This window comes from Cyanistes caeruleus, chromosome 11, assembly GCF_971803275.1.
Source record: "Cyanistes caeruleus chromosome 11, bCyaCae1.hap1.1, whole genome shotgun sequence".
Lineage (NCBI taxonomy): Eukaryota > Metazoa > Chordata > Aves > Passeriformes > Paridae > Cyanistes > Cyanistes caeruleus.
Window position 1 is genome coordinate 22331691 of NC_141711.1, and position 14959 is coordinate 22346649.

General features: G+C 46.3%; 1 protein-coding gene across 2 annotated transcripts in view; it reads right to left on the minus strand.

The window, feature by feature from the left end:
* The window catches only part of FBLN2 (fibulin 2), an 88450-nt gene extending 83033 nt beyond the window's left edge, over positions 1-5417 (minus strand). For both annotated transcript variants that reach the window (XM_086845198.1, XM_086845197.1), the window contains exon 1: positions 5309-5417. The gene's annotated coding sequence lies outside the window, so the exon portion shown is untranslated. The remainder of the gene's footprint in view (positions 1-5308) is intronic.
* Positions 5418-14959: the final 9542 nt, after the last annotated feature.

Below are 14959 nucleotides of genomic sequence, written 5' to 3' on the forward strand. Positions count from 1 at the left end.
TCTTCAATAGTCTAATTAGTGTCTTGAGATAATCCACTTGGTTTTGTCTAAAGCAAATTAGGAAGTGCTCGTGGGAACTGTGCAGAGGCAGTGCCCAGCAGGGCCCAGAGCAGGTAAGGGCTGGCAGTGGTCAGTGGGGTCAGGGATGTGCACAAGCTGCCCACCCTTGACCCCAGGCTCGGGGAGTTTCAGGAGGTGCATGCCAGTCCAATAACTCTGCCCAACAGAGCTGCTACCATCTTCTCTGACATCTCAATTTACAGCCAGTAATACACTTAGCAAAGAAAAACTACATTAAAAATAAAACAAAATTTGGCTTCACTATGAAAACTAAAACCTGGCAGCCTGTTCCCATGCAAAATCCTTCACAAGTGATACCTTTGTGGAGGACAGCTGGAATAAATCTATGACATTTAATGACATACTAAAAGCAAACCTTGAACAAATAACTTTAAATCATTTGAAATACTACTGTGAATAGATGAAGCTCTACAGTGGTTACATGTTACAATAATTAATCATTTCTAAACAGTGGAGTTTAATTATTAAAAAAAAAAAATAATTGCAGAAGTGGGTTTTTTCCCCATTCCAGACATATATTTAAAGTAACACTCTCCTGTGAAAAGGTTTTACTTCAGAGTTTTAAATTTATTCTCTCATTCTGATCTGATTCATAACACCAGCAAAAGAGTTTTTACAGCTTTCTTAATCTTAATTTTTAAGTAACCACACCTCCAAAGGCCAGAGCATAGCACAGAAAAGCAGCAGTCCTATAAGTTTTTTCTATAAAACACTTCAAATGTGATTGCCACAGAAACTCAGACAACAAATTGCCTTGTAACTTAAATGGGAATTAAGATCCCACAGGCATCCCCTAAACCTCTGTCCATGCATATCCAGTATCATCCTAAAAGGTTCACAAATGCTCAGGAAGAAGAACAGGTCTGTCATTCCGTGGGTAAAACAGCTGTTCCATGGGAACTACACAGATGGCTCCACCCTGAGTACCAGGGACCTGTGGAATTTCCCAGGAGGGACAGCTATGAGCTGGGGTTCAGGCATCAATCTGAGATGATTTAGGGCAGCACAGAGCTGGTGTTCATCTTAAGCTGCTGCTGGCCAAATGGCCCAGCTGTCATTAAATGAAGCCTGGGGACACACAGATGGTGGATGTCTCCTGACTGTGGCTGGCTGAGGACCAGCAGCTGGCTGGTAGTCCCCCACCACATGTCTGTCAGGAGGGACAGAGGGAACATTCACTGTGCTAGTGCAGACTCAGCTAATCCAAGTCAAAAACAAAGGTAGTTTGAGCTAACCTGGCTGGATTTGCAGTGAGGTAGATTAAGAACACCCATAAGACCCCTTCTGACAGCTCTGGTGGGGATATAATCTTTTCTGGTTGTATTTTATATTTCCAAAACATCATGTATGCCTGCCCCTGAAATTGCTTTTTCTTTCTCCCTCCATCACCAGTCTAGACAAAACTGCATTAAGATCCTTTCTACATACAGGTGTAAGGGGTTAGCAGTTACTAACAGGTTTTCTGGATACAGGAAAAAATGAGCTCCTTGTCTCCAAGGTATTCTCAGTGAATAGAGTCAGGAGCAAAAACTAGAACTAAACTAAAAGAAGTTTCTTGCCAAGGATCACAAAAAAAAAAAAAAAAAAGAAAAAAAAAAAAAGAAAAAAAAAAAGAATCCTATCAAAATATGCAGAAAGTCTGTGAGGTGTGGAGGGACACTTCCTCAGCCTTTGTGTTACAGAAAGCAGTGTGTGAGGTTCCCGTCGGTGCAGTTCCTGTGGGGGTATCCTGAGCCCAGCCCCTGGCAGCTGGCTGTCCATCTGTGTGTCTGTCCTGCTGTGCCACACCAGGGACACAGTGCTACCCACACTCCCATTCCTGGCACCGGGCTGGACTGGGCATTCTCTGCCTTCATTCACAAAAACGAGACTGTGCTGAGGAAAGCCACAGGCTCCAGTGCAGCCAGCAGTAAATGTCAGTGACATCTCTGCTCAAACTGACTGCCTGGTGAAGTCAGTGCATCAGAGACAGGACCTAAACTTCTCCCTGCCTCTGGATCTGAGCCAAAGAGCTCGGTAGCAAACAAGACAGACAGGAATGTATGACTGCCTTAATGCAAACCAAGGGATGTAATTAACACAGCTTAATTTTCATGAATAATAGGTTAGGTTTGTAACATGCAAGAATGAAAACATAGCTCAAAGGGTCTGGTCTTGCTCAGTAGAAGGAGGAGTGGCCAGGCCAAAGCAAGCTGCATTTCTTCATACCTAAGTTTGTTTCAACTGCTTGATTTCCAACAGAAAGACCACAATAAAATAAGCAGGAGAAAACAAACCACTTTTTGGAAAGCGCCTTTCCAAGTCTCTTTTTTTTTTAACCCCTCATCTGTATGAACATGGAATTGGAAAGGACTTCTTGGGATATTAAATACAGGCCCCTGTTATTAAAGGCAACATGTCACTTCCAGCAGAAAGAAAGGTTAATGTTATGCCATTAGAGCTGAAAGGAAATCCAAATTTTTAATGCAAGAGAATGGGGGGAAAAGCTAAACAAAAGTGAATGCATGAGCCCATATCATGAGATCAGAGCTTTATTCTAAACATATGGGCTGGTGGCACTTTGAAGAAGAAATAAGAGGCACAATAATTAAGACTCACAGTTCTTTCTGTCACTAGGAGTCTGCATACAACTAAGAAAAACACCCCAGCACACTCAGCCCCGGGACAGAAGAGGAAAGGGAGCTCCCAGGGCACTGTGAGGCCACCTGAGATCACAGTAGCCCCAAGGTCAAAGGCTCATGGAAGAGGCAGGCAGGCCCCAGCCAGCAGCACTCTGGTTTCTTCGCTGAACAACCGGAAGGCAGGGAAGCATGTGGCCACTGCAAGTCTTTCAGAAGCCACCAAAATCACTGCAGAATGTAAGATATACTTCTGGTTCTGGCAGAAGCAGCTAAATCCCACCTTGTACTCACAAATAATGGGAAGAAACTCCCAGGCATGGAAATGTTTCCAAAGAACAATTTGAAAGAGAAAACCAACCCTATAAATATTTCTCATCTCCCTGGATTAAGGAAAGAAAGCAGCAGAGAGAGCTGTGGTTGGCAGGAGGCTTGTTTTGGTTTACATGGGGTGCAAAATCTTGGGGTACAGGGATAGTGGGGATAGCCAAGGTCCCTTCCATCCCCCAACAGTCTCCATGCAGCCTGTGAGACCCAAGTCACCAGACATGCAGCCCTTGGAGCTTCCAGTGCACACAAAAAAGGCACAAAATCACAGAGTGAATGCAGCTTGGAGAAGGGATGTAACCACTCTGCTTCTGCAAATCCAGAGGAAGGGATGTCCTTCAGCAGTGCTGGAACGGTTCTGGCACCATGGGGGCCCCGGCAGTGTCCCCTCTTATAATTGAGGAACTGTCCAGCAAAACAGTTTCTAGGTAGTGCAGCAGCAGGACTCCATCTCAAACAGAGACAGATGATCAGATGCAGAAGATGCCACTTCCTCACTGCACTGCTGCTCCATTGCCATCTACCACCTGAGCCCCAAAAACCAGCCTGGGGTGCCTGGTGGGCTGGATCTCACACACGAGCGGGAGTGAAGCTACACTTGGGAGCACTCTGGTGAGGCCCTCTGTGAGCTCACAAGCCTCTTCCAGTGGGATCCAGCAGATCCTCAGCCATGCTTGCCCCCAGCCCCCAGAGATGGGGGTTGTTACCCTCCCACGAGCTCATGCCTGAGCTGGACGGAAAGAGCTCTGTTTGGAACGTCATCTTTAGTACCACCAAGTGGGTGGCACTTAAATCCCCCTGTGGGGGACTCTCTGCCCATCATCACCTCTCAAAGGCCACCTACACCCAGTGCATAAACCTGCAGAACACCATTTCTTCCAGCTTCGAGTAGATCAGAAATTTAGAAGTATATAATATCACATGACCATCTAATGCAACTGGAAAGTTATTAAAATGGATGGACAAATGAATGGAAAGAAAACAGAGATCTCTTTAGTCATAGAAACTGATGTAAACTAAAATAAAACCATTTTTCCTAGTATTTATTTACACTGCAAGGCTGCTGTTTACTTATTATTTATTCCAGTATCACTTGCCGAGTAGCCTGATGCAGTGTGCTCAGTCCCACAGAAGTGAGGTCCCTCAGGAGCTCCCAGGGCTGAAGATCTCCCTGGCTTTGCCATCAGTTTCTTGTCTTTAGTGGAGAAGTTAAAGCTCCAAGCTTGACACTAAACTAAATAAAGCCTGCTCAGAGTATTGCCTTTGTGACAGAATGCATTGATGCAATTAAAATAACATGGCTTTTGAAGAGGAAGGCAGCACTAGAAAAACTCTGCCAACAAAGCAACGCCAATTAAGAGTGTGATTTTTGGATTATATTTTTAGGCCAACGTCAGCCCTATTAATGCTGGTATAACTGTCTTCAAAGTATTTTGAAGGTCCAGCTGACGCCAGCTTGGTCTTTTTCTTGGGAAAAGACCTAGTTAAAAGACTAGGGTTTGGCCCCTATAGGCTCCATTCTGTCACTAGGGGAAAACCTTTCATAATAAAACTAATTTCATCCATTCCACTGCTAATAGAGGTTTATGTCCAAAATCTTCTCAGACAATTTTACACCCTTTAACTGTGTACCACGAGCTGTAGTTTCTGTTGTTAAATGACGTAAGTTACAAGTGAAGCCACATTTATGGGACGTGCCCATAGCTTCTGTTTCCATCTGAAAGGAACGGGATGCCTAAAGCAAAGATGTGTCTTGAGGAGGATGCTCTGTTAGAAAACCACACAAACTTCCAACACTGCACCTCTACTCATCGCCTGTGGGTGCAAAGAAACCAAACTCAATGATAATATAACTTGGCAATAACGGCAACTTTCCTTTCCAAAGAAAACCAAAGGTTGAGAGAGAAAATTCGATACCAGTGGGGCACACACCAGCTCCAAGGCCCTTCCCGCAGGTGTTACAGGCCGTGTGCCCAAACCCTCCTCCTCTGAGCGCATCCCCGGGGCGGCTCAGCTCGGGGCGACCGCCAGGCTCCTGCACAAGGCTCAGAGCGACCAGGGCAAGAGATAAGCTGAGGGAGCAGGGCGACAGAGAGCCGGCTGCCTTTGGCTCAGCCCTGCATACACTCAGTGATTCTGCGGCCGGCAGCTCGATTTCTCCACTGATCCTACGAGCCTGTTCCCCAGGCTGCCCCAGCACATCTCCCCCCTGTCCCGCCGAAGCTTCCTGGCACAGCCCCCGCTCCATTTAAACACCGCTCACTCCAGAAACCCGAGCATACCAGCAAAAGCAACAGAGAGCGCTTTTCTTAACTCTGCCATATACTTTCTCCTCTTCCTTTCGAACTTCCCATTGGTTTTCGCTCGGCTCACGGGAGGCTCCCAAGCCTGCACCACTCGCTGAAGAAACAGAGTAAATTTTTTTAAGCGTTTGAGGAGCGATCTGGCCAGCTCTCCCCCCAGCGCCGAATGACATTTGCTTTGCAAACACTTCCCCCGCCCCGCGGGCTGCTCTCTCCTCCACCCAGCGAGCTGTTTTCAATAAAGCAGCAGCTCTGAAAACATCCACAAAAACTTTTTCTTTTCCTGTGACAATTTGCCACTTTCAAACCAACAGATTTTTTTTTAAAAAAAAAACTAAAAAAAAAAGGGAGAGAGAGAGAGAAAGAGAGAGAGAGAAAAAGAGAAGAGGAACAGCGCGAGGAAATATCCACGTATTTGTCCCGGAAAGGCTTTGGATGGAGCGGCTGCCGCGGCTCCGGCAACACTGCCCGCACTTACCCGGCCGGGGGAAGGGGCCGCGGGACCCCGGGGCCGGAGCGGGATGGGATGGGATGGGATGGGATGGGATGGGATGGGATGGGATGCAGGGAGGCTCGCGGGGACGGGAGCAGCCCCCGGATGGGCTCTTGGAGACCGCGGCTACAAAGGACAAAGAAAAAGCCGGGGTTGAGAGGTGAGCGCCACGCCTGCCGCGGGGCCGAAGGGCCTCACCTGGCTCTGCCCGGGTTAACTTTGCTCTGTCGACCAAAGGTGGCTTTGACATTTTATTAGAAAAAGGGCTTTTCAATTTCTTTTTGTCCCACAGCTGTTTACTGAGATCTAAGTAGCCCCAAACTCACCCGGCCGTAAGCCCTCACGGAAGCATTTGGTGCTCAGACCCCGATCTGTTCATCGAGAGGGTCCCGTTGTGTGACAATAGCGACTGTTTATAGAAACCCATCCTGGAATGAATTAGAGACAAGTCCCCGGGATGAACCAAGTCCCTGCAACAAACACTATGTCATCGGGAAAGCATCCCTCCTCCGAGGGTCTCGGGAATAACGCCGGTGCTGCTCCCTGCCAGGCAGGGGCTGTGCCTGTGAGCTCAGGGGGCTCAGCCAGAGGGAGCTGCTTGTCCTGGATCGAGAGCTCTGTCACCTCCCTTTGGCCACCAGGCTCGGCTTCCCCCTGCATTTCTGTCCCTTCAGTACCAGCTGCTTCCAGCCAGGCCAGCCCTGAAGCTCTGTCCCTGAGGCAGGCAGCACTGAGACACACAGCTGGGATGTTTTCACACTGCAGGGCTCCTCTGTCTTCTCAGGCATTTGGTTATGGGAAGGAGAGACCGTGTTTGGTGCCCACCAGAACTGTTGGCAGGACAGCTCTACCCAAGCCTGAGGGGAAGAACAGCAGGAGCGTGGCAGTGTCCCACCAAGGCCCCCCATCCAGCCTGCAGCCCAACAGTTCTGCAGCCCAGCCTGCCCTGGCCCAGGCCCTGTGGACAGCTGCAAACAGCTGATGAAGGCACCAGAGCATCCATGGCCTGGCTGCCAACTTTGCATCTCCCAACAGCCAAGGGATGCAGCAGAATCCTCTGCTACAATCAGAATTAGCAGTGCTTGGTCCCCTTACTCCTCTTCTTCACAGCAAGGTCAGCCTGGCCCAATCTATGACATTAAAAATGCAACATTTTGAGGAAACTTTGGAGCTGGCCCTGGCTCTCAATTCCCATTCGCAGGCAAGACTAAAGTCTGCACAGACAAAATGTGCATACAATTAGGGAAAAGTAGCAGGGTAAGAGTTTCCATTTCTGAAATGTGGTATCCTGTCTCCAACACAGCCAGTGCTTGGGAAAGTGGGACTGTGTTATTGTGTGATGCTGCAGTGGATGTGGGGAGGGCCCTGCCGATTGCTGCTGCACACCCTGAGGGATGGACCAACTACACAAAATCATTGTGTAACTTTAGCCAGAGAGAAAAATGGTATTTACTTTGTAAGCAAACAATCAGCCCTCCCAAAGTGCTCCTACACAGTCTTGAATTTCATCTGGAGGAAAAATGAAAGCATAGAAAGAACAGAAGACTGATTTCTCTCTCCCTCTGTGGAGATGCAGTGTGAACACTGCTGCTCTGAAAGCAGGGTTATAGTCCCTTTGAATTGTCTGGTGACAGCCCATGAGTGCCCCTTGCTGGCCCCCACTGCAGCAGGAGCAGAGGGGAGCAGCAGAGATAGGGTAATGCTTTATCTGGGCTTTGCACTGAGACTGTGACTGAGCTGAGAGTGAGCCCACATCTACCAGCTCAACACCCTGAGCTGTGTGAAGAAGACCAGGAGACACTAAAGGAGTCAAGACTGTGATAAAACTAAACCAGGAATTACAGGAGACTCCCAAAACCACTCCAGCAGCTTTTCCTGGTAAAGCCATGACGCCCGAAGCAAGGTAAAGTCTGTAGGTAGGTTTAAATTCTCTCAATAGACCAACTGATGCACATGGGAGATACTTCAACAGCTTTCAGACACCCAAATCCTTCCTCATATTGAACAGGGGGTGCAAGCTACACCTCACCAAAGCACCACACACCTGGATAAACTCAGGAAGTCCTAAACCTAACCCAAAAAATTGGAGGCCTATGCTGGTGGCCTATCCTCAGGCAGTGCTTTCACTCAATTTATCCAAGTAAAAAAAATACTGTTTCTGAGCCATATTTTTAACAACATAAGATCACTTAAAATATTTTGCTTTGACTTCAAATGACACTGAAGAACTAATACATCCAGGATTTAATGAAGTGAGGCTAAATGGAAATATCCATGATTTCTGAATGAAAGAAAACCGGCATTGTCTGGGGACTGAAAGGATATGGCAGGCCATATGAATCCATACAAAGACACGGCAGCCATCCTCATGGGTGGGATAAGCACATACCCACTCAGGGACTAGCTTTGGAAAGCAAAACTAATCCTTTGGAAGTCTGCTTTCAGGAGAAAAGTTTGGACTTGAATCTCCAGCTCTCCTGAAGCTCTGAGCTCTGCACTGTGTACCAAAGGGGAGAGGGTAGCACTGCCCCCTTCCAAGGGACAGGCAGGGAGCCAGAACACAGAGAAACCTCTGTACATGAGGTGGTTAATCCTTGACCCACCTAGAAACAACTTATTTTCCAAATAAAAGCCCCATAGAAGAGGAACCAAACCAGAAGAGAGATGTGCCGTTTTAAAATTCCAGAGCTAAAATACAACAGAAAAAAAAGAACAAACCCAAAAATAAAAACCAAACAAAACCAGTCTCTAGTGATTCCTAAGCAGTTTCCTAATTGCAGACCAATGGAACGACACCACCTGTTCTCTGCCCCTTTCTTCTGCCCCTGTAAATCATAGGAACTGTTTTGTCATATCTCTTCCATGACCCTCCCTTCTACATGGCTCTGGAATTCCCACTTTAAAGTGGTGCTACTCTGGTTGAATAGCCATGGAGCAGAGCAGACTCAAACTGAAATATTTATTTGTGTGTCCTCATCCAACCACAGCTTTTCAAAATTTGGGAAGATGTCACAAAGCAACAGAAAACAGAAAACTTTAGCCCCCTTGGCCAAAGTCAGACCACTCCACAGCATGCCTTTCATTGCAGTGTATGGCTGAGAAACATAAGAAACACACAGCTCACACAGGAAAAGCTTTCAGCAGATGTTGCCGCTTTAAAATACCAGAGTCCCTATTCCAGCACATTTCATACAAGAGAGACCGACTAGCTCAATCCAAACAAATCAGTTTCAGTCTCTGCATACTCTGAGCCCATGCAGAAAAGCTCATAACCATTCTGGGGATTTCTGATCACCAGGACTTGTAAAGGTTTGCTGGGACCTGCACAGTTGGACTTGTGACATGGAAAAGCTAAAGAAGCAGCTTACAGGAGAAGATTCCTGCAGTGTGAAAATTACCCAGTGCAGCAGTTTAGGAGGGAAACAGCATCTCCCTTTCCTTACCATTGGCCAATTTTTCTGCAGGTGTTTGGTCACATTCAGTCTCTGATGCACCCATTCAGTGCCCTGAGAGGAAATCAGGTTGTACATGTGAAACAGAGTAAAGCCTAATTCTTCAAGCCAGAAGCAAGCATGCCTGACAGTGACTTGCCATTAATTTAATGTACTGGCAATGCAAGGTCACTTATAAGCAGCATTTGATAAAGTGTTCTTTCAGATTCTGACATTTTACTGCTGGTGTCTGAGAAATGTACCCAAGTCTAACATCAAAAGTCTCTTCAAGGGAAATAGCAAGAAAATTATCTGGAACTTGATTTGAAACTGCTCCTGGTTCCCAAACTTTTTCACCACTAGTAATTGATGGAAATCAGCACTCTGATGACAGCAAATGTCCCCTCAGTGAGGGGCCTTCAGATGGCAAAGGCTACAAGGACAGCCAAGGAGAGCCCTCCTGCTGCCCCATAGCTGCAGAAACAGCCCCTCTGCCAGGGCTGGTTACCTTCACTTATGTCACAAATAAAGCTCCTAAGAAACCCAAACCAAACATGTCAGACGCACTTTAGCTTAGACTGATTTCCAAATGGATGCTCAAATCTGACATCCATACAGTGAGTGGGCAAAGTGGTGTTTTTCCCCAGTCACCCCAGCTGGTATCTTCCATTTCCTCCTGGCCATCCCAGTTCCTCTCACTGGATCCTCTGTACCTGAACGTTTTAAGAGTGAGGAAGTTGAAGATGTAACTGAAACAAAACATTTCTTCTTACTGTTTTCTCCTCTGAAACTGTTCGGTATTAACCTTGAAAGTTTTCAAAGAACAGGAGAAGCTCTGGTTCTTTCTGTGGTAGGTGAGCTGACTAATGCAGGCTGTCAAAATCCACTTTAGATTTGCTACAGCACATTACATGCAGGTTGTAAACAAAACAAATATCCAAGATAAGAGTGACCACCAGCAGGCTGCATCCCGTGGAGCCACCCTCCGACTCATGTGTGCCATTATGACTCTGAAACATGCTCCTATTTTAGAAAGGGTGAAGTATTGAAAACCCATTTCATCAGAACTTTACAAACATTTAAGGTGGCCAACCAGGACCCAGAGCCCAAGGGCTTTTTCTATGTGGGCTGTTTTAATATGGTTTTTTGCACTCATACCCAGCTTTGCTCCATCAGCAGGATCCTCTGTGAGTGCAGAGATGTGTCAGCACTGCACCCAGCCTTGCTGGGTATAGCAGGGGTAGGACACAGGAGAGCCTCTAGTGGGAAAGCCAGAAGGGGTGCAGAGAGGAAGAAGATAGCAAGCAGGAGGTAGTCGAGAGAATTGTAAAGGCATCATTCTGAGTGTGGATATTCCCACCTAGATTCCAGCTGCAAGTTCACCTCCTTTGTAACCCAAAATGAGTGGATTGTGGTTTTTTTTCCTGAGGAGAGGTGTGATTTCCATCTGCTATTTCCACATTTCACTGCACGGGAAGTCTCATCTCCTAAGCTTTGCTTTGCTGTCTGGAGTTCCCTGCTGCCTTTGTCCACTCACTGAACTACCAGAAAATTGCCAGAAATATCAGCCCTTCAAAACCACTCAAATCATAAACAGAAGTGCCTCTGTCTCATCTCCAGTGCTTACAAACACAGAGGGAAACGCTGCTTAAGCCTGCCACAGCTCCCCGCTCTGCAGCAGGATCTCAAATCCCAGCAGCACTTCACACCTCTTTCTAATGAGGCTGTGGCCTGGTCTCATCCCCTCCAATCCCGGGCGCTGCTCTGTCCTCACACACACACGAGTCTGTCCCAAGCAGATTTTTGAGAGGAGCCTGCTGTGAGCCCAGCCAGGTGACACACAGGACACAGGAGGGGCTGTCACAGCTGAGGAGAGGTTTCCAGCACAGCCCACACAGGCAGAGCCCTGCTGCCAGCGAGTGTGGGTCGTTGGCAAGCTGGAAGGTACAGCAAGGTCCCGTTTGACAAAGGAGTGTATAAACCCTTAAAATTACTCATCACAGATCATTGTTTTCCTCTGGTGAATGGCTTAAATAAAAATGTTTGCACTGAGGCCAAGAATGCAGGGTCTGAGGCCAAGCAACATCCTGCAATGGTAATAAATACCTACTACACAAATGAACTACCAGAATGGCTGTTTCCCCAGATGCCACGAAGCTACCCTCTGCACAAGCTGCTCTTTGATGCTGCCTGCTATCCCAGCCTCAGGCTCACAGCACCTCTGCCACAGAAAATCAGCTTTCTGTTAAAATAAACCAATTGGGATAGAAACTAAAGTGCTGTCATTGAATATTCAGTTATTGTCATTGCTATTTGCCTCACTTTGAAAATGCAAATGATCCAAAGCAAAAAGTAAAGCTGTTTTTTGACTGCTGCGGGAAAAGGGGTGACAGTCACCAAGTGCTGGCAGACTAACTCCCTCCTCCGGCCAGAAGGAAGGCCTCCCATTAGAGGCTTTGCAAATTGGATAAGGTGTGGAGCTAATAAAAACTTGACCCAGCCTGGAAACCTGATGATTAAATCTTGGAAAGCTGAAGGCCATGTGAGCTGGTTAGTTCTGATTTGTGCTGTGATGGATCTCTAACAACATGTGAAAGTTATCATCTCATGAGGCAAACATTCCTGTTGTTGGGCAGCGCAGACGCACAGACAGCCAAGTTCTGAATAAAACCAGCTCACAAGCCCCACAGGAACTATTTGGACACCTCATCCTGCACAAATATACCCAATTCACACAAAATTGTCTCAGTTCAAAGTTAAAAATTACTCCTAATGTTACCTGCTCTGGAAAACCCAACTGCAATGTTTCGTTTTCTGTTTTCCCACCACAGCTGAAACTGCAGCGTTGGGGCTGGATCCATGCAAGAGGCATTCACATACTGCACATAACTTCCCTGCTGAATTAATGGATGCTGCTGTGCAGGAACATAACAAGGCTGGAATACTGTGCAGCCCTGGTTAGTTCACGCTCAAAGGCCAGCCCATGATTGCCTTGGACATGGCTCCCGTTACTACTGAAGGGAATAGCTGACCCTATAAATCAGACAGCAGCAACGCCCCTTTCACAGCTGTCTCCAGCCTCCCTCCTGAAATTTGGCTGGGTGTTTACTTTGAGATGCAGAACACAGATGTAAACTGATTAAGGATATTTCTATATCCCTGTTTCTCATTAAAAGTGCCAGAGAGAATGAAAAATGTGGCCCATTAGTGTTATAATCATCAGAAAGAATAAATAAATATATAAATAGGAAAAAAACCTGCAGTGAGGGTTTGACCCCAAATTACCCAGTCTGTTTCCCCAGCACATTCCAGTTTCTGGGGCAGTGCTGCTCTGGGGAGGTTTTTCAGCAGCAGTGGGCAGATCCCTGCTGCCCCACAGGTCCCACTCCAGTGGTCTCCAGTGTAAGCTGTGAACATCTCTGGGAAAAATAAAGGCTCATGGAGGAAACTGTGTTTGTTTATTGTTGTCCTTAAGGTGAGATCTGAACACTGGAATTGCCAAAGCAGTGGGGTAGCTGCTCATCAGCACAGACCCCTCTGGCCATGCTGCTTTCTTGCTTTCTTCTTTGGAAACACCTTCGGAGCAGCATGGCAGTTTCCATTTCTTGTGGTTTCCACATACAAAAACAATCCCTTTTCCCTGTTCTCGAGGCTGAGGGAACAGACAAAGGTTAAAATTCCACAGGGTTGTGAGGAAAGAAGTGTCAGAAACAGCCCAATGACACCCAGGAGAGGAGAGGGAGGAAAGTGATTTATGTTTTTGTTTCCAATCGTCTCTATTTTAATCAGCAATAAATTAAACTGATTTCTTCCAAAATGCAATGCTAACGCTTCTGTGGCAAATCAGCACCACTCACAGAGAAATTGGAAAAGATAATGAGCATTTCCCTCTTCAGTGTTATCTACACAGAGTAGCACAAAATGTAGTAAGGAATTACTGCCCCAAGCAGAAAGCCTGGTGACATTTGTGATGAGAGGGGCCACAGCACCTCACGGTCCCAGACAAAGACATCTCAGGGCCAGCACCCTACACCCCACCAGAGGGACTGCCCTTAGTGTGTGGGGAAATCCCTTCTTTACTGTACAAGGGGGCTCTGATGCTCAGGAGTGGCTCAGGGATCCTCCAGAGCCAAGGACAGCCACATTCCCATCCCTACATCCAGGAACTGGTTTGCAGTAACAAGTGTTCCAGCAGACCTTCAGCAGTCTCCACATGAAGCTCAGAAGGGCTACATTTAACTTTGCTGTCAGTTAAGAATTTTTTTTATTTCTTATTTTAATGAGAGTCATCTATGGGCAAAAAAGCTCTTTGCAGAAAGAGTGTGTGGGTTTGAGGAGTGGGAGAGAACTGTGAATAGATTCAAGTCCTTCAACAATAACCAACAGTCTGCTCAAGATGTAAATTCATCCTTTTAGCACTGAGATCTTTAGGATGTGTGGACACCTGAGCTGATACTGGCTTTTATTTTATTTTTTGTAGACCTTTATCTTCAAATAATAAACCAACACTTTGTCTTATGCAAGGCAATGAAGAGAGTGAAAATATCCTTTATCACCTACATTCCTGTTACATGGCATCAACACAGCATTTAATAAAAAGCATCTTGATATAATAATAGTTTAAAGTTTATTTTCCAAACAGAACTGTTGTTTGCCTAGAGTAATGTAAATTTGCAGTTCTCCTTTACACTTCACAGACAATGAGAGAAAAAGATTTCAGGATCTCCCCAAAGGAGAGATTTAATTGTAAAACAAAGCACTAAGTATGACATTTAGCTGAGGCTGTAAAGGCTACAGTAATTAAAAAAAACTAAAACATATGGTGCACTTCACGAGGCTGGTTAATATGAGCTCCCAAACTGAACCTTTTTGATGCGTGAGAAGAAACAGGAAAATGCAACTATTCCCCTCTATCCTGAACCATTAAAAAAGCCTTTGCTGTAGTCTTTGTGAAGCAGGAATGACACTCCCATCTTAATTCACTTAATCTAGAGGAGGGGGATTTCCTTTCACCTGCTATGCAAGATATGAACAACTGTTGGGATCTATTAATGCATTTACAATATGATATGAGGGAAGGAAATTGTCATTAGTGGCTTGTAATCACCTGGCAGCCAATGCCTGCATGGGATAGTGCCACACTTGGCTGGAGAAGTGCCTGATAAACAACACTTAGGTCACAATTGAAGCACCTCCCTAATCCCACGTGCTGGGTCATATATCAGTGATCAGAGGAGCGCCATGGACCACAAGGAGCCCTTTGCAGCAGGCACCAAGCTGGAGATGTTGCAATGTGGTCAAATCCCAGAACAGCAGAGATAGAAACAAAACAAACACAAACCACAACAACAGCTTGTGCAATCAGATCATACAGAGGAGCTGGGAGCCAAGTCCCTAGCTGGTGCTAACCAGCACAGCTCCTTTCTACACTCATTTTCTCCATTTTGAGCTCAGTTATCATCATTTCATAGCTTTTAAGCTCTACCTTCCCACTTCAACATGCATAAAGTCTGTAAACTCTGGGCTACCAGCCTGAAACTGTGTTTTGTGAAAATCTCTGCTCGGCTGAAACCCAAAACTGTCTTTTCCAAACATTTTCATCTCTTGCTACTGTGGGTGCTTGGTGTAGAGTCTGTTTGTGACAGTGTGTCTGTACCTGCTGCCCAGCTCAGCCCGCCAGCTGAGGGGGCACTGGCAGTTGAACTC